This window comes from Chrysemys picta, chromosome 1, assembly GCF_011386835.1.
Source record: "Chrysemys picta bellii isolate R12L10 chromosome 1, ASM1138683v2, whole genome shotgun sequence".
Lineage (NCBI taxonomy): Eukaryota > Metazoa > Chordata > Testudines > Emydidae > Chrysemys > Chrysemys picta.
The window spans coordinates 195069015-195096819 of NC_088791.1; the positions used below are offsets into that span (position 1 = coordinate 195069015).

The 27805-nt window shown below is 40.6% G+C and overlaps 1 protein-coding gene and 1 long non-coding RNA gene across 7 annotated transcripts in view; one reads left to right on the forward strand and one right to left on the reverse strand.

Moving 5' to 3' along the window:
• Positions 1–1194: 1194 nt before the first annotated feature.
• LOC101933180 (uncharacterized) lies at positions 1195–27293 on the reverse strand. The gene is made up of 5 exons (XR_256603.4): positions 27167–27293; positions 21876–21942; positions 13651–13699; positions 8119–8234; positions 1195–1824 (listed from the first exon to the last, which is right to left on the reverse strand). It is a non-coding gene; the product is annotated as an uncharacterized LOC101933180 (long non-coding RNA).
• The window catches only part of KCNJ15 (potassium inwardly rectifying channel subfamily J member 15), a 40547-nt gene continuing 28438 nt past the window's right edge, over positions 15697–27805 (forward strand). For 3 of the 6 annotated variants that reach the window (XM_065590667.1, XM_042859241.2, XM_008179834.4), the window contains exons 1-2: positions 15697–15863; positions 16002–16061. The gene's annotated coding sequence lies outside the window, so the exon portion shown is untranslated. Of the gene's footprint in view, positions 15864–16001; positions 16062–19074; positions 19115–25046; positions 25138–27805 lie in introns of all 6 variants that reach the window. The other 3 variants (XM_065590642.1, XM_024100523.3, XM_042859242.2) reach the window with 3 other exon arrangements.

Genomic DNA, 27805 nt, shown 5'->3' on the forward strand with positions numbered 1-27805 from the left:
TACTCACGCTTGAAGGTGGCTGTATAGTCAAAATATCATTGCTATCTTTTTAATTTTCATTGTGTATCGTAGATAAACTTCATCACACATTGGCGTATGTACTGTATATGCATTCATAAACACATTATACTAAATTCAATTTAAGGAAAAAACCTAACGCTTAACTAAATTCCAAATCTCTCCATTTCTGAAACCCTATTAATCAATCCTAAATGAAATTGTGAATTAACAGGTATAGAAGAAATTACATTCAACATAATACTTTTCTGTCTCCATTTAATTCAACTTCTGAAATGCACCAATATTTTTCATGTGAGATTTCAAGGTTATAGTGCTCAGTACATTCTTTTATTTCCTTAGAACTGTAAACACTGATTAAATGTTTCCACCAAAAAAAAAATCAGTGTTATCTAATATATTGTAAGATCAGCTCGGGACATTGCATTAAAACAAAGGAAAGCAAGCAAGCATATATAAGTGATAAAGTTTTTTTAATTTGTTCTAGTGCTAAGATAGAATATATCCAGAGATATTTATTGTAGAGCCAGGGCCGGCTCCAGGCACCAGACCAGCAAGCAGGTGCTTGGGGCGGCCAAGGGGAAGGGGCGGCACGTCGAGCTGTTCGGTGGCAATTTGGCGGCGGGTCCCTCTTGGAGGGAAGCACCTGCCGCTGAATTCCCGCCGAAGAAGAAAGCGGCGCGGTGGAGCTGCCACCGGAGTGCCGCCAACTGCAATTGCGATCGTGGCTTTTTTTTTTTTTCCACCGCTTGGGGCAGCAAAAACCCTGGAGCCGGTCCTGTGTAGAGCCTATGTGATCTGAGAAGTAGAGGGCTGGAACAAGTTGAGTCCAGCACCTAGGTGGAACAGTCCTCTCTCTCTCTCTCTCTCCCTCATATATATATATAAAATAAAAGCTATAAAGTAGATTGAAGAAATGTAAATTGAAGAAAAATCTGGAATGTTCTATATGTTCCACTCTAATAAACTGAATGCTGATTTCTCCCTAATTTTTAATGCTAAATTAGCAGTAACTAACTACTGTGTTCATAACAAATACCAGTGGGATGTTCCCCATAATATAAAATGTTATGACATACTTGGGATTTAAATATCATTATATTAAGAGTGAAAACACTAAAACATTACCAGAGAATCAAAACGATACATAACAATCTTTTATTTGTGTAGCTGATTTATCTAGTTAGTGCAGAGACAGCATGTGTTTTCAGTGAATTGCTGCTTCTCCTCCTCCCCCCCCCCAATGCAGCAGCTGGGATAAATGAAGTCAAAGTCAAGGTCTGAATTAATGTTCCTAGGGCCACAATTAAACTAAACGAGGGCATGGAGAGGAGGCATAGTGACAGTGGCCACAGGCATTTTACCTACAGAGGTCAGGAGCAGATATACTAGCTCAATCTACTATGTGCATCAAGCTCTACTAGTCCTTGCTGCACACTTGGAAAAACTGTAGCATTCTTCTTCCAGGGCAGCTGGTTTCTTTGTCATCTTCTCTCTCTTTTTGCTGCTCAGCAGATAAGGGAAGAAGAATGCAGGACATTTTAACAAGAGGAACCTGTGGGCCCACAGCACATCACTGGCATTGACAATTAAGAATGATGGGTTATCATGTTGCTGGAGGAATACACCTGTTGAACACTTGAGTTTGGCTGGAGCTTTCTGGCCTCAGGTCCAGTTCCTAAGCCTCTCCCCTGGGTTGTGCTATTTTTTGGCTGTCTTTCAGGGTAGGCATGACCAATAGTAGAGATTCCATCCCTTCTTCCCCTGCCAGCCATCCAGCTCACTGTCTGTGCTCCGCACCTCCACCTTGTCCAGTGAGAGAGAGAGAGAGAGAGAGGAAGTTGAGGGAATGGCTGAGCAGAGGAGGAGGAGTGGGAGCAATTGGCAGGAGAACTGAGGGAGGATGGGACAGTCTCAGTCACCAACACAGCAGAATCAAGAGCAAGCTACTCAGCCTGAATGTCTGCAGAGGTGCTGCTGAAAAGAAGATCCCTGAATACTGAGGATGGCAAGAAGAATGTGTGGGGGTTTGAATTGATAGATTTTTAGGGGAATAGTGTAATAAGGTCTTGACCACTTAGCCTGTGGTAATGAAAGGTGCCAAGATACTTCTTCATCAGAATAAGGATGCATTAACCTTGACTAAGTGAGCACTGCAGCTCATTTAACCATTCTGTGCAAACATAAATTCTTCCCCACCCTTCCCCCGCAGTCTCAGTTAGAACGAGGGCCTGGTTCTTACGTAAGCTCCCTTTGTGCTGCCAGAGAGATGTGAAGAGACCTTAGTGTACATGAGAATAAGGCTCTGAGCATTCTTCGGTTTGTGTTTTGGAACTGCAGTGCAGTGCTGCTGTGCGCTTCCTGTGGTTTTTCGCCTCAGTGGGCTACACTTTAGAAATGGCAAATTAACTGGAAGCATGTGGAATAGGTTGGCCAACTTTCTAATGTCTGAAAACTGGACTCCCCTGCCCCTGTCCGTCTCTTCTCCCAAGGCCCCGTCCCTGCCCCACCTCTTCCCTCAAGGCTCTGCCCCCCACCACTCACTCCTCTCCCCTCTCCCTTCCCTCATCACTCTCTGCTCTGCCCCCTCGACTCCAGTGTGAGCAGCTGCAGCTCCAGCAGGTCACCTAGCAGTGCAGGTCAGAGGAGTGCTGTGGCCACACAGGAGCAGCCAGGCAGCCCTGCTGGTGAGCTAAGATGCGGCCCTCCTGCCCGGCAGGCCCTCCCCCCCCCCCGCCTCCCTCTTCGCTGCCTGCCCAGCAGCCCCCTTCCCACACACTCGAGCCCTCCCCACCCTGGAGCTGCCTGAGAGCGTGGCCAGGGGAAGTGCTGGCTGGTGGGGCAACTCGCATTCCTTCCTGCTCGGAGAATGTTCCATGCCCACTGGGAGCCACTTACCCCACTCACCATGGGCTCCCGCACTCTGTCCTCCGCTGCAGCCCTGCAAACCATGCTCCTCAAAGGGGCCGCCCGTGGCCCACGCCGGTGCATGCTGCTGCCACAGGAGCCGCTGCTTCAGGGCTGGGCAATAGGCTACCATTCCCCCCTCCAACCTCCCGTCTGTGGTAAGTGGACTTTTAGTGTCCAGTCAGTAGATCTGACTGGACACTGCCAGTTCCCTTGTTGACTGTACTTTCCAGTTGAAAACTGGACTCCTGGCAACCCTAACATGGGGTGGCACAAGTGGGGTCCTCCCCTCCCCTCACTTACTAGCACTTACCACACACAGTGTGAGCTGGTCCCTAACGGGTACAATCTAGTCCATAGTTAGTAGCTCAGTGTGCAAAGCGCCTTAGGGTCCTTTGAGAGGAGAAGCACTATATCAATGTAAAGTGATACTACCATTATTGTGCACCACCTTGTATTTAGGCATTGCAGGGGTCTGGGGCAAGTGAGTGATCTCAGAAACAATATATGCAGTGATATCTGGCACAACAAGGCCTCTTAATGATGAAGGGGCAGTAAATTCAAAAGAGCTTCAGGCTTAATTTAGCTTTCTCCCCCTCTCTTTGAAGGAAATGAGAAGTGACACAACAGGATTAGATACACAGTTTAGGTTTTTTAAAAACCAGAATATTTATCTAAAAGATTGTAATGGGTCCAAGCTGATAAATACCCCATATTGTGTTTGGCTCACACATCAATTTTGAAAATAAATATTATTTGCCAGATATTTTGTAGATGCTCCTCTGGAATCTCCACAAGCTGCTATGGTTTTTGTAGCACTGTGAGAAAATGCAAATTGTACTGAAGCTTCTTAAAGGGTTTGCTGTGTGTCTATATCTACACCTATATACGGGCTATCAAACAATTTTTAAAAATAGCAATTAATCACGAGATTAAAAAATAGTCACAATTAATTGCAATTTTAATTGCACTATTCAACAATAATAGAATACCAATTTTAATTTATTGTAAATATTTTTGGATTTTTTTCTACATTTTCAAATATACTGATTTCAGTTACAATACAGAATACAAAGTGTACAGTGCTCACTTTGTGCAAACTCCTGTTCTTACTTTCAGGTGACATTGTAATTAAGAAGTGGGCAGCATTATCGCCTGTAAATGTAAACAAATTTGTTTGTCTTAGCGATTGGCTGAACAAGAAGTAGGACAGAGTGGACTTGAAGGCTCTAAAGTTTTACAGTGGTTTGTTTTTGAGTGCAGTTATGTAAAAAAAAAATTCTACATTTGTAAATTGCACTTTCACAATAGAGATTACACTGCAGTACGGGTATGAGGTGAATTGAAAAATACTATTTCTTTTGTTTATCTTTTTACAGTGCAAATATTTGTAAAAAAAAAAATAATATAAAGTGAGCACTGTACACTTTGTATTCTGTGTTGTAATTGAAACAAACATATTTGAAACTGTAGAAAAACATCCAAAAATATTTTTATAATCAATTTAAATTGGTATTCTATTATTAACAGTGTGATTAAAACTGTGATTAATCACAACTATTTTTTAAATCTAATTTGTTTTGCATTAATCATTTGCGTTACCTGCCATTGACAGCCTATATATATATTAATCTTTGAGATTCAGCTGCCAAAATCCTTCATAGTAGGCCTATTCCTAACATGAGAGAAGGAGAGTAAAGGAAGCAGCACTGTGCTTTGATTACTCAATATGCTAGGGGGAGGCAGAGGAATGAAAGTAGCACCTAAGGAAAGAGGAGCAAATGGTTTCTTCCCCCCTCCAAGGGAATATTATGAAAGGGTGTGGTACAAGGAAACAGAGAGCCTGTAGATGTGTTCAGGCACCCTCTGAAGGCTTAATGATTCACTCTTAATCTGCATATATATAGTATCATACTTGATGATCTTGATTAATTTAATACTTTGTTTTTTGGCTTCAGAAATCACTGGCAGCGAGTGCAATAGCCGTGCAGTCCTTACCTGCTTGGAGGGGGGAGGGCGCATTTTCTTAACCTCCTCTCACTGACAATCAGCTGGTCTCTTCTTGGCTAGAGCTGTGTGAGATGTTTTGTTCACAGTGCAAGTGAAGGCCATGCAAACAGTCACCTGCCTTAGAGAGTGAACCCAAAACCAGAGAAAGCAAGGTGCCTTGTGAATTGTTTTTGAGACTGCAAACTTCTTGCCAGAATTAGAAGTGAAATGCCTTGCTCTGCCTGGAGTAATGTGAATTTCTAGAGGTTAAGTTTAATGGGTTCATTTCAGGTTGATTGCAAAAGATCCCCTGGTGTAAATTATATAGTAGGTTCTCTGGAACTCTGGTTGAACCAACTGAACTCCATATAGTCAAAGGGGCCACCATATTGCCGGCTGTGGTTGTGTGTTCATAAAGGGTAAAATTCATCCTTGTCCAGAGGGCTGGCACGTAACTAGACTGCAAGTGGGATTTGACTGGTGCTTGCCCTCTGCAAATAGGCAAATTACACCCAAAGAGAAATTGTTTCACTGAGCTTTGCATACCTTTCCCCAGGAGTAAAGCAACTGCATATATTGTAGCTTTTAAAATATCCTCTCACACACAAAATCACTGTCTTGGTATCATCAGTTAGTCAGGGAGGGATGGACAGAATAATTTTTTGCACTTGTAATAATGTATTTTTTATTGTGTAGCTCTGATTTTCTGTTCAGGGACCAGGCTCATGTAAACTTAGGCCTACGCTACTTGCCTTTCTTTGTCCAGCTACTAATTCACTCTCTAAGGATACGTGTGCACTGCAGTCAGGAGGTGTGATTGCTGCACATGTAGACATACATGCACTAGCTTTGATCCAGGTAGCACGAGCAAGCCTGGCTCACCTAGGACCCTGGAGACATACTTGAGCAGCCAGTCCATGCTGCCTCAGCTTCACTGAAATTATTACTCAAGCTCTCTTTGATCTTGTTCAGGTATCATGAGCTGCAATTTCACCTTCTGACTGCAGTGTAGACATACCCTAAGTGTCTTATAAGTATATTTTGCAGGCCCACATTCCCTGTTTGTTAGAGCCAGATAAATATCTCTTTCATACCAACTGCAAAAAGAAAATGAAGATGGTCAGCAGTAGCAGTCCGAGCAGAAAAAGCCAGTGAAGCAAAAGGCAGGAGGTTTATCTCATAAAGAGGCAGCTTTTTCAAGGGGCTGTAGTTGGGCTTTGGGTGATGGCAGTGCTGGGGCAAGGGTGGCATAACTTGATCATGATCAAAGTAGATCATTTAGTTTTACCTCAAAATGTCAGGTGCATTGAAATCTAAGATGAAGTAGAAATCCCTGCAGGTACTCTGCCATTGGAGCAGAGCTGGGTGGGAAATTGTTTTCCAATCCTGGGAATTTTTGCAGGAGTTCCAGATTTTTTCCTTTCTCAAATCAAGGTGCAAATTTGAAATCTCAAAAATATTTGCAAACCGACAAACCAAAAACTTGTTTGGTTTGGGTCAATTGAAACATTTCATTTTTTCTTTTGATCTTTTTTCATTTTCTCACTCTAATTAGCTGACATTTTTTTGTTTTGAAATTGCCAAAACGAAATATTTTGACAATTTTAAATCTTTTTCGTGGCCTTTTTTTGAGTAAGGAAATTTGTCAAACATGCCCCTGTTTTGTGATAAGTTTTGATTGAGATAAAATGACATTTTCTGACAAAAATGAGATTGGTCAAAAGTTCCCAACCAGCTTTACATTGGAGATGCAGCATTAGCCAAATGATAATGAACTAATGCCAACTTTCATCTGCTGCAAGTTGGCATTGAATAACATGCAATATGCGTCAGATGAATCATTACAAATTAGACCTAACGAAACAAATGTATTTCCTGTTGCCTCTAGGAAGTCTTGTTTTTCCTGTCTGTACAGTTTCTTTCTAACATGTCTTATGTTGATGACACATTCAGGAGTGTGGACAGATGAGGCTGTAGACTTCCTGGAGTGTTGTGGCTTAATGCCATATCTTACTTTTGATTTGGGTGTTGCTGCTCTTCTGGTTCCTTACTCATACTTTAATCCAGGATTGCTACAGCACTGGATAATGAACATTGATACGTATTCTGTAAGGCCAACATTTGCAAACTTGGGTATCTGAAGTTAGGCACTGAAATTCTCATTTAGAGTTCTAAATAAGTGGCCTGATTTTTCTGAGGTGCAAAGCACCTGCAGTTCCCATTGACATCAGTATAGGTTGTGAGCTCAGCATGTCTGAAAATCAGGTCACTTACTTAGGCATCTACTGGATGCAGGTGCCTAACTAAGGGTGAAATTCTGGCCCCATTGAAGTGAATGACAAAACTCCCATTGACTTGAACAGGGTAAGAATTTCACATAATGACTTTGTCTCCTCCTGTGTAAGAGACCACATGTAGCTCCCCTGTCCCAGGAGCTTTGAGACTCACAGTTCCTTCACCGGTTCCCTCTTGCTCCAGAGAGGAACTAATATCTACTACTGGCTTACAACAGTAGTAGATTGCTTCCTTCTCTGTGCCAGCTTAGGTATTGCAGGGGTGGGAGCCAAAACGTCATCCATTCTTTGCTCACCTCTGTCCAGTCCCCTCTTGCCTGTGGGTAAGTGTCGGGGGGGATAGAGGAATGACCTCATGGAGCCTGTTCTCCCCAGCAATGCACAGAGGCGATACAGGAGAGAAAGGAACTGCCTTACTCCTTGCTTAGCTGCATGGAGAAAGTTAATGACATATTTTTCCCTTTTAGGCATCAAGTTAGAAAAGCTGATCCTTGTTTTCTGTAGACACCCACTAACCTGGCTGATTCCCTCTCGTTGCTGTCTTCTTAAACCGAGAAAATCCTTGTCCCCTGCTTTACTGATACCTTTTAGCATGTTTCAAATATCAGTGATCAGCACCATCAAACCAAGAGTTTGAGAGGAATATACTCTGCTAATATGAATACTCTATATAGTCTGCATTAAAGGAGATGCACATTGGGTGGGGAAGGGGGAAAAGGGACAATCATCCTTAAAATAACTTTTCCAATTAATTATTCCCCCATTTCAACCCCCAGCCACCTGAAAACCTAAAAAATTCCTTGCAGACCTTAAAATTCTGAAGTCCCTGATTATTTTTCATGCCTGTAATTTTCAGATGCAGATGGTTTACAGCAGGTTTTACTTTACCTCAGAGGAACAAAATACTTACTATACAATCTTCCTCAGGCAAATTGTCCCAGCGACTGCCTGAAAGCAATAGCCTCTGTCTCTGAAGGGATTTTGTTCAAACTTTCTAAAAGAATTCACCTTCTGGGTAGAGAGCAACTATGGAAAAATGAAGCCCCAAAGGTCAATGTTTTGCAATGTTTGAGCATGTGAAAACAGAGGGTTATAATGGAAACTATTTTGCAACTATAGTGATAATAGGTGTGGCCAAGACCTACTATCACATCTTCTTGTGAAGAAAAGAACTGTCTCTCAGTGTTTGCAGTGTTCTTTGTAGCCCTGTGGGTCCCAGGATATTAGAGCGACAAGGTGGGCGAGGTAATGTCTTTTATTGGACCAACTTAATTAGAAGGAAGAATTTTTTTTACCCCTTCTCAACCCTGAATTTAGCAGGATAAAGGATAATAGTTCTCTTTTCTATAGATTATTTCTTAAGATTGAGTAATTTTAGCTACATCTGGAAATAAATGTATTCTATGACCTTCCAAGGGCATTTCTTAACTTTTTCCATGGTAGAAATAAAAAGATCTCTTTGAGATAGTATTCCTAGAGATAATCATTGTACCAGATTTGAGGTGCAGGATATGTGTACTCTTCTCTTTATTACCATCACTTCTTGGACTTTTCATAAAATTTCATAGGCACTATCAACCTCAGTAGTTTTCTCAAGGTTCAGTTCTGAAGCCTTCTTAGTAACGTATTTGCAAAAACACAGATTTCATTTCCTTTGATTACAGTCGGATGATGAAGAACTCTCAAATGTTTATTCAAGATGCTATTTTCCAGGAATACACATTTGGAATGCAATGAGGCACTGGTTTGGTTTGGGTTTTTTTAGTTCTATTTACAGAGAATCAATCTAGTGTGTGGGCATTTGAAACTGATTGTACTAATTCCATGGTTTGATGCTCAAATCCCCATGGGCCTGACACAACTCTATTGAATTCAATGGGAGAATTTCCATTGTTTCAGTGGATGTTGGGTCAGGTCCCATATTGCTGGTCCATGGAAACCATTTCTAATTAAATTAATCCATTGTTTGCACTAATTTTCCAAAGCAGGGCTCCTTTGAACATCCTTGGATTGCAAAAGTGATAAAGGTATTTCTCAGTGTTTAGGATCATCAATCTGAAGCAATTTCTTTGTTTGAGAGGTAGATACAATGGCCTCATGGGGAAGAAACCTCAATAGAGCTTTTTCATTTTCAGCCCCATTGCACACAGCCTGAGAGACCTGGATGAATCTTTTGGATCCTTCAGTTCCTGATCCAAGAAGAGGGAGAGAAGGGGCACACATGAAGCATCTGTGTAGGTTAGTTTGTTACAAGCAGGTGGGCAATTTGTTCCCCTGAAGCGATATTGTGTGTGTAATCAGCGAAAGCTCACTTTGTCCTCCCACCTCAAAATACAGCAGATGGGCCAGTCAGTCACTCACCAGAAGAGTCTTGGGATGGGAAAGGGACATGTTTGAGTTTCGGGCAAGTGAGGTGAATTTTGGCTGCTTTGAAGTTGCATGAACGTATCAGGCAAAAAAAAAAAACTTTCTTGAACCTGAGCCTTTTAAAATTTCCAGTTTGAGGCTTGAAGGCCGTTTATATTTGAATTCCTGCATCTAAATCTACACCTTCACTCTTGGTTCTGGGTCACAATCAAAACTAGAAGGGTTTAATTTAACCAATTTAATTAAAATGAAGCCACAAATTCATAGGAACAGCTATCATCATGAGGTTGCAGCCATCCTGTGAAATCTTTTGAGGTTCCTGACACCATGAGCTGAAATATATCAATAGTTCTGTCATTTGGGACCAAAACTTCAGGATGTAGTTACCTAACTTTCAATGTCCATTTTTGAAAAGCTTGTCCTAAATCCAGTTTTTAAACTGGGTTTACAATGGAAGTTTTCAGGTAAGTAACAAGAAATCACTTCTGTTGCTGCTCTAATAATGTGACCAATCAGGTGGAAAAACAAACAAATTCCTTACCATGCACTGATAAGAACCATCTCAGCAATAGCTCACTTGGTGAAATAAAATTACTTGATAAAAAGGAAGGAATTTTCAAAGGCATTAGTTGGTGGGGGTAACTCTCCTCCCAATAAGGTCAATGGAAAATTTATCATCTACTTCAATGGGAGCAGAGTTAGGCCAGTGGTGGATGCTTTTGAAAATCCCACCCAAATCTTTCAGTGTAAAGCTCTTCAAGTGGAAAAGAAGCCCATTCCAATTGTGTACTCTTATAGGCATGTCATTGCCAACTGTCAACCAGCACCTGAGTCTCCCATCCCCATCCACCCTAAGATACAGGCGAAGGAGGGCTTGTCTACACACACAAACTGTATCACTTTAACTATGCCATGGTACAGTCCCCCTAGTGTGGACTTCTGTGATATTTTTAAAAAGATGACTAAAGCAAGATGGAGACACAAAAGTGGAGAGCAGTGACTACCACGATGACATCTAAATAGGAGGGAGTGACACTGAAGAGAATGTCTTCCCGTTCAATACCTGATCCTATACTATTGAATTCCATGGCAGCTTTACCACTGATTTCAGTGGAGCAGAAGTGGGTCCTCATTTCCTTTCATGGTCACATTGCCCAAGAAACAGCGCATTTAGTTGAAACATATGTCCTTGCCACCTCTTTATCTAACTTTATCAACAATGCAGTCATTAAGAAACAGATTTACCATTTTGATTCAAAATTAGATATAGTTACAAATAAAATCTCTAATCTCAGGAAAAGTATGCAAACAATACAAGGTTATTTAAAAACAATGAAAGAAAATATACTAAGGAGAGAGTACATAGTTGTCAATGGGTTTTTTTTAAAAAGGGTAACTGATTGATGTACTGAAAAAGCAGTTTGACAAATTTCTACTGATCTTTTGTAATCAAGCTTTATAGTTTGGAAAGCAATACATGAGTATTTGCAGAATAGAATGTCAGTAGGGATCTGGATTTGTAGTCTTTTCTAATTAGCCCAGGAATCTAAGAAGAAGTTTCCAGTTAGCATCTTTGTTTTTGTTTTTTTAATTAAAACTATCGTTTATAGAGTGCAGTGTGTATTTTCTTACTATCTTTTTAATGGGAATGGAAATCGGCTTTTTTATGTAGATTTTACATATTAAATAACCAGAGTAATTGGTTTTAATTACTAGAGTAATTGATAAAAATGCATTTTGAGCTTAGTTCTTTGTGTGTGTGAAAAGTTGTTATTCTGAAAGGAATGTTTTTGGTTGTATTGGCTGTTCTCTCTACTAGGTACTTCCTAACCAAACTACATTTTGAGGGGTTTGCAATGAGTTTACTTTTTTTTCCTTGACAATTCAGGGAAACTACTTGCCAATTTTTCAATCATTGTTTTTATTGATCTAATGTTTTGACATTACAAATGAAATTTTAAAAAGCCAATAATAAAAACAGAAACAATTATGTTTTAGTGATTGAAGTGGAAACCCAACTGGTATTTTGTTTCTTTACATAAAGAAAACGTTAAAGATTCTGGAGTTTACTCTTTAGCTATAGATAGCTAAGACAAAAAGCTGAAGTAACCACAGAACACAGAAAACCACAAGGACCAAACCTAGGATAGGCAGGACTCCCAGCCACTGAACTTCAACATTTTGTCAAAATGTTGTCAAGATATTGAAAAATTAATATTATGAGGGAGAGCTTTTCTGTCTCTTAGGTATTTATATGGCCCCCATCACCACAGTATCAGAGGGCCTCACAATCTTTAATGTATTTATCCTCACGACACCCCGGTGAAGTAAAAAGTGCGATTATCCCCATTTTACAGATGGAGAACAAAGGCACAGGGAGACTAAGGGCCAGACTTGCAATGGTATTTAAGTGCTTAAAGATGCAGATAGATGCCTACTGGAATTTTCAAACTCACCTGTGTGAGATAGGCACTTAACTATTGACGTTGAGTGGGAGTGAAACATCTAACTTGCTTAGGAGCTATTGTAAATTCCACTAGGTACCCGCCTGTATCTTTCCGCACCTAAATGGCTTTGTAAATCTGGCCCTAAGTGACATTCCCAAGGTCACACAAGAAGCCTGTGCTGGAACTGGAACTTGAACTCAAGACTCCTAAGTCCTAGGCTAGCCCCACAATTATACTCCCTTTCAAACCATCAAATGATAGAGGATAACAATGGTAAAATCATATCAAAATTAGTTGTTGTTTTTTCTAAAAACATATTTGATATTACATAGCTAGGATTTTTCCTCTAAGGTGATCAGTAGTATCCCAAGAACTGTCCTCTTTAGCACAAGCAACTTTCAGGAGAGTGAACATACTGTGAAGTTAGCCTGACCAACTGGTCTCTACCTACTTAGCTGGGTGTCTTAGGTGACATGTACGGGCTGAGTCAGTGGTTTCAGTCTACCAGCTCACCTAAAATAGCTCTAGCATTTCCAAAAGAACATCTTGTCCCTTGGAAACAATGCTTTCTGCTGCTCCAAGCTTTTGAGATGCACCATAAACTCATTTTTTCTTCTCCCCAAATCCTTCAATAATAATTAGATGTGGACCTCACCCAAACCCCGTGATTCAAATACCTCTGCAGGACATTTCGATCAGGATCCGAGCAGTGCATAGTGTCTCCTATTTCTGTAATGAGCTGGGCCAAAATCCTAGATCTGAATTCCCCCAAACTTTGGGGACATTTTGGATCCAGATTCAGATAAAATTTCAGGTCTGAACTTCATGGCTCAAGCACATCTATCATATTTAGGTGGAAGTAGCCTCTCTCTTCTTAGCCTCTTTCTTCCATTGCTTAACCCACCCAGTGATTCTGAAACTTCTAATTAATGCACATAATTAAAGATTTAATAATTTTATTTGTTAGTAAATAGAACTTAGAAATGCATTTTGGTCAAGATATGTTTCTGCACTTGTTTATGATCATAAATTATAACACAACTTTTGCTACTTCCTATATATATTTACCTAGAGAAATTGTGCAATGAAATGTGTATCTTTATTTTTGTTTCAGAGGGACAGTAAAACATTTTTCTGACACATTTGTGATAGGGAAGAGCTAAAACTCAAATGTTCATTATGACTTTTCTTCCCTCTTTGGGATGCATGCAGACACATGTTGAACTGAACCTTGACTAAAACTTTTTTGCAAGTCTGAATTACCTGGAGCATTTTCTGTCTGAGATTTTTGTTTTCTTCTATCTCTTCCCTACTTGACTCTTTCCAAAAACAAGAGTTGGAAATACCATGAGAAAGTCAATTATTATCATTAGATTTCCTGCTCAAATTTATAGATCCAAGAAGTACAGATAAACAGCTGAACTTCTGGGATGTTACACTCTTCCCTATCATTGTTCTAAATGTCCGCCATAGTACTGAGGTACAGTAGAAGAGATTATATGCAGAGTAAGTGGTTTAAGACGGGGACCTTATGTTCACAATTCTCAGAAAAAGCTACATTAAAAGAAAGGCATTTGAGTTGCAACGTCAAGCACGCAAAAGTTGGGAAATGTCAGATTTATATTTACCTGTGGACCCTTAATTCCGCCACTTTGTGCACTGAATGAGGCAGGCATCCTGTGGGAAAAATAGTAATAGATCATGTAATTAAAGACTGTATCATAGCACATATGTACAAAGGGGCTGAATAAATATTCACAGGCAACTGTAAAACAGGCATTTCCTAATTTTCAAGTGCTTAACTTTGCAATCTTAACATAACTTTTTGCAAGTAATTTTCTAGGTTTTTATAAAAAGGGAAAAGGTAGATATCTGTCATCATGCATCATTAACAGGGTGTGAACTATGAACCTTCAGCACTGCAATACAGACTACTGCCACTTGAGATATGGGGCTAACTGCATCAGTTAACAGCAGAAGAAGGCTCTTATCTCAGAGGAAATCTGTTGCTGGTGCATGTTCTGAGTCCAAGGTATGATTGAGGGCGGAGCTCAGCCACCTTTGTCTCTCTCCTCACCCCTCTGGGAGTTGGAGGAACTGTTGCCCCATTTGATATCCACAGAGGGGGGGCTAAGATGCTGAAACCATGTGCCAGGGCTGTTGAGGGCCCAGCCTGCCTCTCTTTCCACCTCCACTCCACCCTACCCACCATTATAACTGCTTTGGCAGCTAACGGGCTTTCCCAGTGCAGTGTGTGCTGCATCAGTGGCAGTATGGGCCTGACACTTTAGAATATTCACGTGCAGTTATTATGTTGGCAAGCTGCCACCATTTTCCTGAGGAACACAAGTGAGAGCCAGGAAATAGCAATTTTAATCATTCATAGTTCAGCTAACCCAGAATGGAATTTCTCTAGCTCAAGGGCTTTATCCCTGCCCAGTTCCAAAGGCCTGCTGCAAACAACGGTGTTACAGCATCGCAAAAAAAGGTCACTGGACTCTTTTTATAATGCAAGGCACCAGACAACCTAAATATAGGGGTTGCTACCAGCTCCATCTCTCATAATAATTAATAAAGGGACAATCAGTTCCACAGGTCTAAGGATTGGGGGAGGAGTGTATGTGTGAGTGGTGTGAAATTTGTTTGTCTTTGACAAGGAAATAAAATCACATCTTACTTATGTTCTTCTAAATTTAAAACAGCTGTTGCCTGCTGGCACTGCCTAAATGCCTACATACTTGACCACATGAAGGCAGAATTCCAGGCCTCTATTTCCTATGGTTGCATATCGATGACATGATTGTTTACCAATGCCACTGTGGAAAAAAGAGCTTTCGCTTCTGCTAGTATGTTTTCTTTTAAGTGAGATGGTTGTGATTTTGTTAGTAAAAAGCCATACTTAAAACACCTCTCGCACCTCAACACCAAAGGGGGCAAGATTAATCTAGCATCAAGTGCACCATGAGAAGTCTCTATGGTTGCTTGTCTCTATGATCTGTTGCATTGGACCGTCTTGCTGTGACATAATTCCGTGAAGCCATGCATCTGGGAGGATGTATGTCAGAGAACAATATCCCAGAGCCAGCAGATCAGTGTTTCCAGTGCTGTAATGTCTTCCCTTTCATTTCTGCTTTTGGGATTTACTTCTGGGAATCCCATCAAACAAGAAAGTAGCGCCTAAGGCACTTCAGAACGGTTATGGATGGCAAAACACTTACACCACTCACTCTTCACATTCAGAGGCACCCAATTTTCCCCAAATCAAATCTGCACCACCTCACTTTATTTTCTGCATCTTGTAAATAACAGAGGAAATGGCACACAGGAAAGCTCAGAATAAGTCATCAAAAAGAAACAGTGTCGTGGCTAACCAGCTTGGAAACATTAGTGTTCAGGGATTTCAGCTATGACCATGGTTGTTATGGTTCAGTGTGCTAAAATAGTCCTGGTATAAATTCATTTCAGATGGGTTTCAGTCTCCTTTTTGCCAGAAGGAAGGGGATCATCAATAATGTTGACTTTTTTTTTTTTTTTTTTTTTGGTCTCTATTTTCTTTTTTTCATGTGTGCAAAGCTTTGTGCCCTTATTTGTTCCGGCAAGAAGGCCTTTGAGGGACTTTGCTCAGTGAGACTAAAGTTTCTTCAAAGATTAACTGACATTCTTTAAAAGTACATCAGTTTCCTTTTAAGCAGGTATTTGCTTACCACGTAACTGGGTGTTGAGTGCTATTGTAGTTATAAAGTTTGCTGGGCTCAGCTCTAGATTTCCTTAAGACATACTGCTGACATCACTGAATCTCCTCTCAGATTCCTTTCCCTCTCTCTCCGGTTTCCTCCTTCAGGTAATTCCAACTCAGACTCTTACCAACTTGTTTTTGACTGACAGTGAATTAAGGAAGACTTTTTAGGGGGATAGAGGGGGAGTGTTTAAAACATACATATGTGCTGTACCTAAAGGATACTCATTCTTTTATAAACAGTTGTTTGACCTGTCATGACGATAACATCTAGTAAGGAATCTGAACATTGATCTTTCACAGGTAAGAAGTAATTGGTTTAAAAAAAATTGCATACATGCTTAAGAGAGGTTTAAAAACTTTGTGTTTCAGATAAAGCTTAATGAATCCATTCTCGTCCTATTTTAACTATTTTAATAATGTATGGTTCTAGAAACTATCTGCAAAAGAAAATCTGCTTATTAGCTCATGCCTGCATGTGAAAACTAGAACTACATAGCAGTTTAGTGATGGTGCAGCAAAAGCTGTCATGTTTTATTCTACCTATTGATGCAGTATTCCAAACATTATGTTTACAATGTGTGTGGGGGGGATATTTTGGTCTGTTAGGGGATAATAATAGTTATCTTTGCAAGACTTTTCCTGTTATGGTGTTTTTCTGAAGACATTTTTAATGCTTTTTGTTCTGTTAAAAATCTGTTTTTGCTAATTTTCAGTCAGTTATTTCTCCTTTTTCAGTGGAAAAATCAGTTTTAGTTTCCACAGTGGGAAACTAGACCGAAACATTTTATAATCTCTGGTGCATATCTGGATAAGAAAGGATTTGTAAGTTTTCTGTGGTAGGTATAAGGAATGTAAACAATTCTGATTTGGAGAACTTTATGCACTTTCCCCCAGCTCCTGGATGGTGTCTTTATATTTCTTCCTTAACTGTATAACAAGTATGACTTACTGTCAGCAATCAGAATCTTAGATCTGAGCTGCAAATTCCCCATTATTTCTGTTTAGCTTTGTACCTTCCCACTATTATTTTTCCTGTATAATTTATGCTTTGAACATATTTATAGTTACATTACTTTTTCCATGTTACGTAGGTTATGAAAATGCAACAAAACTAGCTTTTCTACGTGAACCTGGAGAATTATATTATCTTTATAACTTAACCTTGTTTCTCCACTTTACTTTGCTTATATTTATAGGCATTTCTAGAGTCCTCTTCATCTTAGTATCTGAGTGCCCACCTTAAACCTCAGCATATTTTGTTTTTTAATTCTGATTTGATATCATCACTCATGATTTCTTCTTTTAAAGCAGGGAGGTAGCAGGGGCATTTTCAAAATAGAGAGCCGCTACAGAAATGCCTTTATTTTTCTCTGTTGTAAAATGTTGCTCTGGGCTCTCTGCACTCTCTGGTAACCAGCTTATGTGGGGAAGAAAGGCTCAAAATATAACTTTGTGCAGTTGGTCGTAGATTACAAACTGGCATCACATTTGCAAATTGGAGCATTGAGGAGACCAAAACTTCCAAAAGAATTCCATGTGGGTAAATTAGGCATGGACTAGAGACAAAAACAGCAACAGATGACTTTCAACACTTCAGGCTACTTTCGATAGCCTTTCAAGTGAAAACAAATAGTGCTTTTTACCCCAGTTGCTCATGAAAAGAAAAAAACAACCAAGTCATCAGCTTGTAGTACTGATTGGAGCTGAAATTTGGGTTTGCACAGATTTTACAAAAAGTGTTCTGACCCCTATTCTCTCTCCTGACACACACAACTAGCAGAGACCAGCTGTATTCTTTGGGTACAGGTAGAGACCAAAAAAACACACTTAATCGTTTTGCACACTGAACTTCAGGACATTTTGAAATAAACTTGGATTCTTTAGCTTCTAGAAAAACTAGAGTGAATTGTGAGTTGATGGGTTTGTATTTAATTTGGCGGGGGGTTGCGGTCAGGCAATCTTTATCTTATTGCCTGTAAAAATATACAGGTAATTGGGGAAAACATTGACTGGACCCTCAAACAGTTAAATTCAAAATCTCTAAGCTGAGTTGAATCCATTAAATGTCAAGTATTTGAAAGCTGCCTTCCAGCTGTGATGTCCCTAACTCACTGGCATGAAAAAGCATTCATGAGTTACTTGAATGAGTTACTACCAACTCCGGGATCACCTCAGCACTCTGTATATCTATGCTACTAATACGTTAAAAGGCTTGGAACTAAGACAAGAGTGTGCACTATTGGAGTAAATGGCACAATTGAAAAAGACAGCACTCTTATAACTCTTGCATATGTGTTTAAAGTGAAAGGCCAAATCATTCTCTCGGTATCTAGACATGCATGGGATTCAATGCAATGCATACCAGCCCAAACCACTGATAAATTCTTCATATGGGAGGGGGAAGGAATATCAGCAGCATTGTTCCTTGCCCAGGAACATGTGAAAGTCCATTGCATGGACAGCACATATTTTGAGGCTCACTAAATTGGAGGACACGGCCAGGTGGAAAGGGAGCAAAACTAGAAAGGGTGGCTCTATGTATCATCCCCCCCCCCCCCCCTCCAGTGGCCAATGGAAACTCTTGTGCAATTGCCGGATCAGAGTTAGTTTCTGAAAAACTCAGCTCTGTTCATTTTTGCCCACCTCAGGGAGAGTAGTTATGGTTCAGGGGTGAAATCCTGACTCCAGGAAATCAATGGCAAAACTCCCATTGATTTCAGTGGGGCCATGATTACACCTCAGGTGTGGAGTGGAGCAATGCTGCTGTGGGGTAGGCTGGGGCCAGGGAGTACCATGAAGGGGCAGGTGCTCCACTCGGATTTACTGAGTTCTGCAAGATGATAACCTGAGATGTTCCAGGGCCCACCAGACTAAGTGATGAGGTAAAGCCCATCCTCCCACATGTGTGATACTATGGAAATTCTGTGATTGTAAAGTCACCAAGTCTTAAGAATATCTTTTGCCTCCCTGTGCATTTCACCATGGGATGCCATATTACTCTGGTGCTCTGGGAACTACACTGGCATCCTTTGGATTTCTTTGTGGAGCAGAAGATGTTAATTTTGGTCTATGCAGCTCTAACTGGCTTAGGAGACGCCTACTTGAGAGACACCTCCCCCCTCCTTTGCCTGTGCCACAGCTGCTGCAGCTGAAACCTGCAGAGTTGCTCAAGCTGGAGCAAAGGAGTTGCTGGTGTGTTACTTTCCTGGAGGGTCCCTTAACTTAGGAATCTGCTCCCCACTTGGTTCAAAATAGCCCAATTTGTTGACCTTCAGGACATATTACAAAGTTCTTTTCTCCCTCTGGCTTTTAGGGAGGGATGGGGGACACCTGAGGATTAGCAGCTGAGAAGGGTGAGATATGTCACCTGTTTTGTTTTTTGTAAAGCTTGGGTGGTTTACTTTTGTTATGTAGCGAGGATTGGCAGCTGGACTTGCTGTATGCCTGGTGTTTTTAAATAAGTGTAAAAGGTAGACAGAGCTTTGGCTAGGTGGCTTTAAACTTCCTTTATAAATTAAAAGTGATAAAGCACAGTAAGTTTTGATCAGCAGTGGCACACTAGTCTGACCCGGTTAGGTTCAATTTGTTTCCACAACTTCAACTCAAGTGCTTGATTAAATCACAGCTTGTTCCTCTTCTCTAGTTTCATAGATTTCAAGGCCAGAAGGGACCATTGTGATCATCTAGTCTGACCTCCTGTATAGCACAAGACATAGAAATTCCCCAAAATAATTCCTAGAGCAGAGCTTTTACAAAACATCCAGTTTCTCAAGTCTTATTTTCATCTACACTTTTTTTAATCTGAATTTAACTTTTTATTAAGGATATTTAATAAAAAGCTTATCTGTTGAAATAATGAGTGTAATTTGTAATGGACCAATGTACAACACAACACATTTCATTCAATGCATGCCGTTAAAAATGCTGTATGTGTTGCTTTTCTGATTTAAAAGTGGATTAGAGTAAGCTGATGGAAAAAACATGGGAAAAAATCACAAATATTTCATGAAACTTTCTCCCCTTTTTCCATCACAAAATTGGACAATCTCATAAAAAATAAATTTTCGAATCTTTCGACCAGCTCTGTTGTTAATAGATAACTTTGTGGACAATAGTTAAGGTTCTCTCAAAGGCATAATTCACCACATCAAGATTAATTGATCATGGGAGATAAAGGCAAATGTAGTCATGGCAGAGCAATGGATATTATACCTAAGGTTGGTTGAACATTTTTCATCAAAACTGTTTTCTTGTCAAAACTGGTTGGTTTTTTTGTTTCTTTTGGGTGGGAGAGGTCAATAAGTTGACATTTTCTGTGGAAAATTTCAATGAAAACTAAATTGTATTTGTTTTTGTTGATGATTTCCATGAACCCTCCCCTCGATTTTCTGACAAGCTCTGATTATAATGCACCACTGCCAGGTCCCACTCCTACCATTTTCACTCTTCCTGTCAGCTGGTGAATCCACTGTCATTCTCTAGCCCCAGCAAACAGTCCTTACTTCCCTGCTGCCTTAGCCACCTGCAGCCATCCACAAAAGCATCTGCCCTAACTTCCCAGATGCTAAATCTATTAACAATCTGTCCCCGCCCCCCACCAAAAAACATGCCACAAAACTACAAAAGCAGCCAGTGTACGAAAAAAATATGGAAGAAATAATGGAAGAAAAGCCAATGTGATTTCTGTTATTTTCGTGGAAATGTGAGTCAGATTGTCCCTCATATAAATAAGGCCCTGGCCCTGGTGTATGTGTGGTGATGCATAGATGTTCTAGGACACGTGTAATTCTCATTCATTTTCTTAGGAAGAAATTAACTGCGGCACCATTTGCATAACGTTTCAAGCAGTGAATTGAGTGAATACAGGGGATTGGGTATCAGAGGGGGAGCCGTGTTAGTCTGAATCTGTAAAAAGCAACAGAGGGTCCTGTGGCACCTTTAAGACTAACAGAAGTATTGGAGCATAAGCTTTCGTGGGTGAATGCCCACTTCATCAGACGCAAGTAATGGAAATTTCCAGAGGCAGGTATAAATCAGTATGGAGATAATGAGGTTAGTTCAATCAACGTGCCACAGGACCCTCTGTTGCTTTTTACAGGGGATTGGGTGATTCAAGAAATTAGTATTTGATCAGGAAACTTTTGATTTAACATCTGGCAGCTGTTTCGTGGCCCATCTGGAACATGCCCTTGGCCTCAGCCCAGTTCCTGGTATACTGATGTTACCTCATAAAAACCACTGCCACCACACTGGTCCTCTTTGGCAGTCTCACAAGAGAGTCAAAGACTGAAATGGCACAGCATGTGAAGTGCTGCTTCACCAGTAAAAGTGGAAGAACGTAGAGCAGGCAGTGAGGGAAAACTTGCACTGCCATTGTTATCAGTACATTATGGATAAACAAGTTTCTTTAGCCTGATTTTTTTCATTCCCATCAAGGTCCCTTTACACTGCCCGAGTGGTGTAAAGAGATCTTGGTGCAAGTGAGAATCAGGCCCTTTGCCTCCACTGAGATCCCTTGGATAGAATTCATGAGCACTAAACTCAACTTCAGATAAATTAAAAAGCAAACACAATAGTGCAGTTGTGCTTACTATGCTTACTCCCCCCCCCCAATAGTTTGTCCTATTTTTCTTCATATCCTTGCTTTTCTTGAACTAACTCTACCAACATACTTAAAGCTACATACTTCTCTTCCCTTGTGCATCTTCCATACGCAATAGTGTGAGCGCCACTACAGGATTCGAGGGTATGTGGCCCTTTGAGTTCATCCCTTTTCAGGAGTGTTGTTGCAATTGAAGAATGTACTGCAGGGTAAAATTGGATTTTCTGAAACAGAAAATTTGCCCTTTGGTCTTGATTTATTTCTTTCCAATATAAAATAGACAAGTTGTGACTTGTCTTCAAAATAACGTTTGCATTAATTTTGCAACATCATACTCAGTACTCTCGTGTGATGGAGAACTGGAAATATTACCCTGATGCCATTTGTCTGTGTTTGTCCTTTAGTGGAATGCAGAAAACAGTTCAATCGAGCAGTCCCAATGATACATCCTCCTCGTATCCTGTAACGGAGTTTTGTTTTTGCTGAGTGTAGTCATGATTTTGTAGACTTACAGTTTTAAGAGTGGTTCTCTGTAGATTTTAAAGAACACATTTCTCTTGGAAAGCTTCTGAGTAATGGCTAGAAAACAAAACAAAAAAACAAAACAAACCATTTACTTCTAGATACATTAGTCAGTCTTATGAAACTAGTTAATCATTTTAAGCTGTTACAGTAACTTTCACTGTTCAAGGGTGAAAGTGCCACAGAGGGCAATAACCTCTGAAAACATCAGTTAAAGTACATTGCTTAAAAACACAGGCTGTCAGAGCTAAAATATTAACATGGGAATATATAAAAAAGGCTTGAACAACAGACAGACTGCTGTTTCTCAGCCTTAGAAAACAATGGACCTGATTTTCAGCATCTGCTGAGCATCCAGAACTAAGGTTGAAATCAATGGGACTCGTGGGTGATCAGTAACTTTGAAAATGCTAAGATGAAAGGCAAAGACAGACAATCCAGAGCAGCATCTGTCAGAGGCTTGTGGTGACAGTGCTTGGCTCTAATTTTGTCTTTTTTTCTTATTGGTTATTGGCTAATTCTCAGTGAATGCAAATGTCACTAAGAAACAATGGTAGAATTAAGAAACAAATATCATTTTGGGGAGATCAAAGTGATGTTACAAAAGAGGTAGGGCTGATAGTGGACAGGGAATTGGATGAGTTTGCAATGAAATGTGCTACTAAAAACAGCCAATACCATTTTTGTAGTTGCATACATGTAGAATCATAGAAATGAGGGCTGGAAGGGACCTTGAGAAGTCATTAAGTCCACCTGCTCTGTGCAGAAGGAGGGCAAAATAAATGTAGACCATCCCTGAGAGGTATTTGTCCAACCTGTCTTTAAAAACCTCCAGTGATGGGGATTCCACAATGTACCTTGGAAGCCTCTTCCAGAGCTTAACTATCCTCATATTGCAAAAGTTTTTCCTAATACCTAACCTAAATCTCCCTTGCCGAAGATTAAACCCATTGCTTCGTGTCCTATCTTCAGTGGACACAGATAAAAAATTGATCACAGTCCTTTTGTAACAGCTCTTAACATATTTGAAGACTATCAGCTCCCACCCTTCTTTTCTCAAGATAAAACATGCCCAGTTTTTTTTAACCCTTCCTCATAATCAGGTTTTTTTAAATTTTTATCAATTTAGTTGCTCTTCTCTGGACTCTCTCCAATTTGTCCACATCTTTCCTAAAGTGTGGTGCCCAGAACTGGACACAGCACTCCAGCTGAGGCCTCACCAGTGCAAGTAGAACTGAACAATTACTTCCTGTGTCTTACATACAACCCGCCTGTTAATACACCCCAGCATATTAGCCTTTTTTGCAACTACATCATATTGTTGACTCAGATTCAATTATTGATCCACTATAACTCCGAGATCCTTTACAGCAGTACAACCACCTACCCCGTTATTCCCAATTGTTGTTGTGATGCACTTAATTTTTCCCTCCTAAGTGCAATACTTTCTACTTGTCTTTATTGAATTTCATTTTGTTGATTTCAGACCAATTCTCCAGTTTATCAAGGTCACTTTGAATTCTAATTCCATCCTCCAAAGCGCTTGCAACCCCTCCCAGCTTGCTGTCATCTGCAAATTTTGTAAGCCTACTCTGCACTCCATTATCCAAGTCATTAATGAAAATATTGAGTAGTATTAGACCCAAGACTCTCCCCTGCTGGACCCCACTAGATACACTTTCCCAGTTTGACAGCAAACCATTGATTACTACTCTCTGAGAACAGTCTTTCAACAGTTGTGCACTCACCTTAAAAGTAAATGTATCTAGGGGCATGGCTACACTTGCAGATGTAAAGAGCTGGGAGTTAAACCAGCCTTCGGAAAGAGCACCAGGGAAAACTCTGCCGTGTGTTCACACTGTCAGATTCAAGTGCACTGGTGTGGCCACATGAGCAGCTTTTGCAATGCCACAGAGAGCAGTGCATTGTGGTAGCTATCCCAGCATGCAAGTGGCTTCAACATGCTTTTCAAATGGGGGTGTGGAGTGTGACAGGGAGTGTGTTGTATGTATGTGGAGGGAGAGACAGTGTGTTTTGGGGTGCTGAGAGTGTGTCAGCATGCTGTCTTGTAAGTTCAGACAGCAGCAGACCCCCCTTCCCCCCGCCTCTCTCTCTCTCTCACACACACACTCACAGCAACAGCATTCCACACTAATGGTTACTTTGTCCCAGAGCAGATAAGCATGCTCAGAAACAGAGTTTTGAAAGGGGATATCCGCATTCCTACAGCCGATTCCAAAACAATGAGAAGAGTGGACCCTTGACTTCAGGGGATTATGGGGCATTTCCGGAGGCCAATCACAGTGCAGTAATGCAACAGCTTGATCACACTGATACCTAGGCATTTCAGCTGGGGCGCAGCAAGAGTTATGCTTCTCGTGGAGGTGAATTACCAGGAGTGCTCCAGCTTCAGAGTCCGGGCGCTCTACATGCTTTGCCAGTGTGGATGCGTCAGGAGTTAGGGCACCTGAGGCTGCTTTAATGCGCTCTAATTTGCAAGTGTAGCCAAGCCCTAGATCTCATCATGGATTAGAGAGCTGCGAGTCCTATACAGCATTAGATTTGTGAGACCCTACTTCAGTAGGGGATGGAGCTAGATGGTTTAACAGGTCTTTTTCATCCCTAATTTCTATGACTCTTTGGTCCTGAAAGTCCATCTGAATTATTCAGGCAGGTCTTGCTGTCTGTTACTCTGTCTTAATGCCAACACTGGTTTGCTTTTTTTTGCATTCTTCCCAGTGATGTAAGTTATGCATCAGTAAGTCAGTACAAGAGAGTCTAAGGTGGTACAGTTTACATGAAGAGGAGCTGGAAGAGGGGGTGAACTGGGGCAGGAAAAGCATAAGATACATCCCCACACCTTATCTTATATTTTCAGTTAGTTGTTTTCCTGTTATGCCCTTCTATTCTGCCTCCTCTGTGCATAACTTACACATACATAACTTAAACTCATAGATGTGAAGGCCAGAAGAAACTTTTAGATGATCTAGGCTGATGTCCTATAGGAGCCCTATCTCTATCCACCTGATGGGGCTTCTGTGGGATTTGAAGGTAGGTCCTTTGTCTTCATGAGCAATACACATACCTCCAAGCTACTAAGCCACTTGTAATCTACATCAGCTCTGAATGTGGTCCATAATTTGAATGTATTATTTATACAGTGCTGAAGTCAAAGACCAGAATCCCTGCCCTGAAGAACTTCATATCTAACAGCACAAGTGGAGTATGATACAGCACAAACAAGAGATACAGGTACACTGTAGGCAAACATAGGGTGGCATGTAGCTACTATAGCTGGAATACTTCCATCAAACCAGATGTGTTTTGGGAAGTTGTTCTGAAAGCAGCCAGAGATGGGATTTGACATATGTTAATTGGGAGGCTGTTCCAGGCACATGGAGTGGTAGGAGAGAAATCTCAGATGATATATCAGCAAAGGAGACAAAAGGAGCAGTCAGAAGTGAATCAGAAGAAGTGGGAGGCCAGGTCGGAGTGGATGAAGGCAGAGTTATGGGAAACTTTGAAGGCGAGCTATGCTTTTGTGCAGTAATGGAAGGGAAGGCTGTGCAAGCACTGAGGAAAGAGGAAGCATGATCAGAATAATGGGAAAGAAAAATTATCGTTGCAGGAGCACTTTGGATGGCTAGGCCATAAGGTAGAGGAGAAGGGCCAAGAACACATGGTTGCAGTAGGCAAGTTAGAAAACACCTAGCTAATGAACCAGAGTTTGGCAGTGGGTTCACAGAGGAAGGGATGGATTTTGGCTATATTGTAGTGTCTAGCTGCCAACAGAAAGGGAGGAGTTTTACTCATTTAATGAATGAAGCAAAGGATTCTGTATCTCACAGAAAATGTTCCTTTTGTAAATCATGGGTTTCCCAGGGGTGCCACTTTGCTAACACAGGGACAAATGAATGCCTCTGGATTGATGTTATATTTGCATCAAAGATGACAGAATGTTGTATCATTCGCATAGTCCATAATGGAAACACAGTGCTCTGTGCCTCTTTGAAGTGTGAGGACTGGATCCGTCTTTCATCCATCACTGTGGTTACAAACAGATTCCACTGAAATACACTACTGCAAATTAAAGCTCATGGGTCTTTTTTAGTTATTTTTTTTATTATCTATCACCAAGAGTAGGTGACTCATAGTGTGCTATGTAGTAAAAACAAGAAAAGATTTCCTTACATTTATTGATTTGTAATAGTATGTAGTATGTAGTATACAGTACCTCACAACTCAAGCTTCAGAACTCCTTGTTAGATTCACTTCTCTTTAACAATTGATGACAGAATAAAAGCTACCTTTATATAGGATTATCAGTCAATGAGACTACATATGGCTGTTTACTAGGGCTGATCAAAAAAATTGGGATTACAATTAAACAAAATCTTTCATTAAAAGTCTCTGATTTTGATGGAAAATTTACATTTTTCATCCAAAAAGACACCTGAAAACCAAAATGTTTTCAGTTGAAATCTGAAACATTTTGATTCAGGAAATGCTGTTGTGTATCTCATGGCGAGGATGTGGTTTGGTTTTCTCATGACCCCATTCTTCTCTATGGACCAGGACTCCTATGATGCACTACTTCCCCTCTCCAAGAAGGGAGACCAAAGAGCCTGGCCTATACAAGAGAACAGAAACATCAGGCATTCAAACTACAACTCCTCTGAGTCACTGCGGTAGCATTTCTGATTAGAAATATTTTGGTTTTCGGCCGCATAGTTTAGTTTTCAATTTTTATCTGAAAAGTTATAATTTGTTTTCATTGAAATTTTCAGCAGAAAAACTGCTGAAACCAGCTCTCATGTTTAAATTTAAATGTTTCTCTGTTCTCTTCTGTGATACACATTATGAAGCCATCAAAAGCCTGATAAGTTATCCTTGTCAACCAAACACCTAGTAGTGACATAATAAGGTAGTTGGGGAAGGGTCATATTTGCTATTCTGGTAAAGCAGATGACTTAAAACATCAAAGTGTAACTTCTGACCTTCTTGGCATCTGGAAAAGTTAAGACAAAAATAATTTAATATAATTACTCAAGTTGTTGAATTTTGTAGAGTTTTAAGAATAAATTTGGGGAGTTCTGAAAAAAGAACAAACCTATGTCTCAACAGAACATGAAAGAAATATCCAGTTTAATTCTTCAGTGATCAAAACAAGACTTTCTCAAGTTCCCTAATACATAAGATCATTGAACTTTTGAGCTGAGACAGGATCATAAAGAAACAATAATAAAGATAAGATAGAGTGTAAATAAACAAGCAATACAACCTCCCTTCAGTGAAGTTATAGATATGCTGACTTTGAAAAACAGGTTGGTATTTATCTTGTTGGGAATGTATCATTGTTCTCTGAAGTATGTTGCAGGGCAGCATAGCACAGGTTTTACAAGGGTTTCCTAAGGAACCATAAAGTGAAGAGAAAATAAATTAGGATTGAATACCACAAAGTTATTCCCCCAAATAAAGAGCTTAGGCATGGATTCTGCTACCTTTACCTAGGATGAATAGTAACTTGTTCCACAAATAGTTCCATTGGCTCAGAGAGTGCCCCTGAGATGACCCATGCAGAAGGGATGCTGACAGTCCCTTTCCCTATCTGCACGTACCCACCGTGCACTTTCCCTTTCTGGAATCCGTGATGATCTCTCTGAAGGTCTGGGGAGGGGGGGTGTCTCTGCTGCGGGAGGGGCCGAGACTGCAGTGGGAAAATGGGCAAAGGACCAAGGGGACATACACATTCCCTTCCATTCCCCTGGAGTTTACCTGGAAAATAAGAAGCCTGGGGCTGTATTATCTTTTCCACAGAGCACCACACCATATTGGATCCCAGTGGTCACTGCAGCCCAGTCCAATAAAGCCATACTGCCCAGGAGCTCTGTGTGGATGGCCCTGACCTCCAGCAGATAGC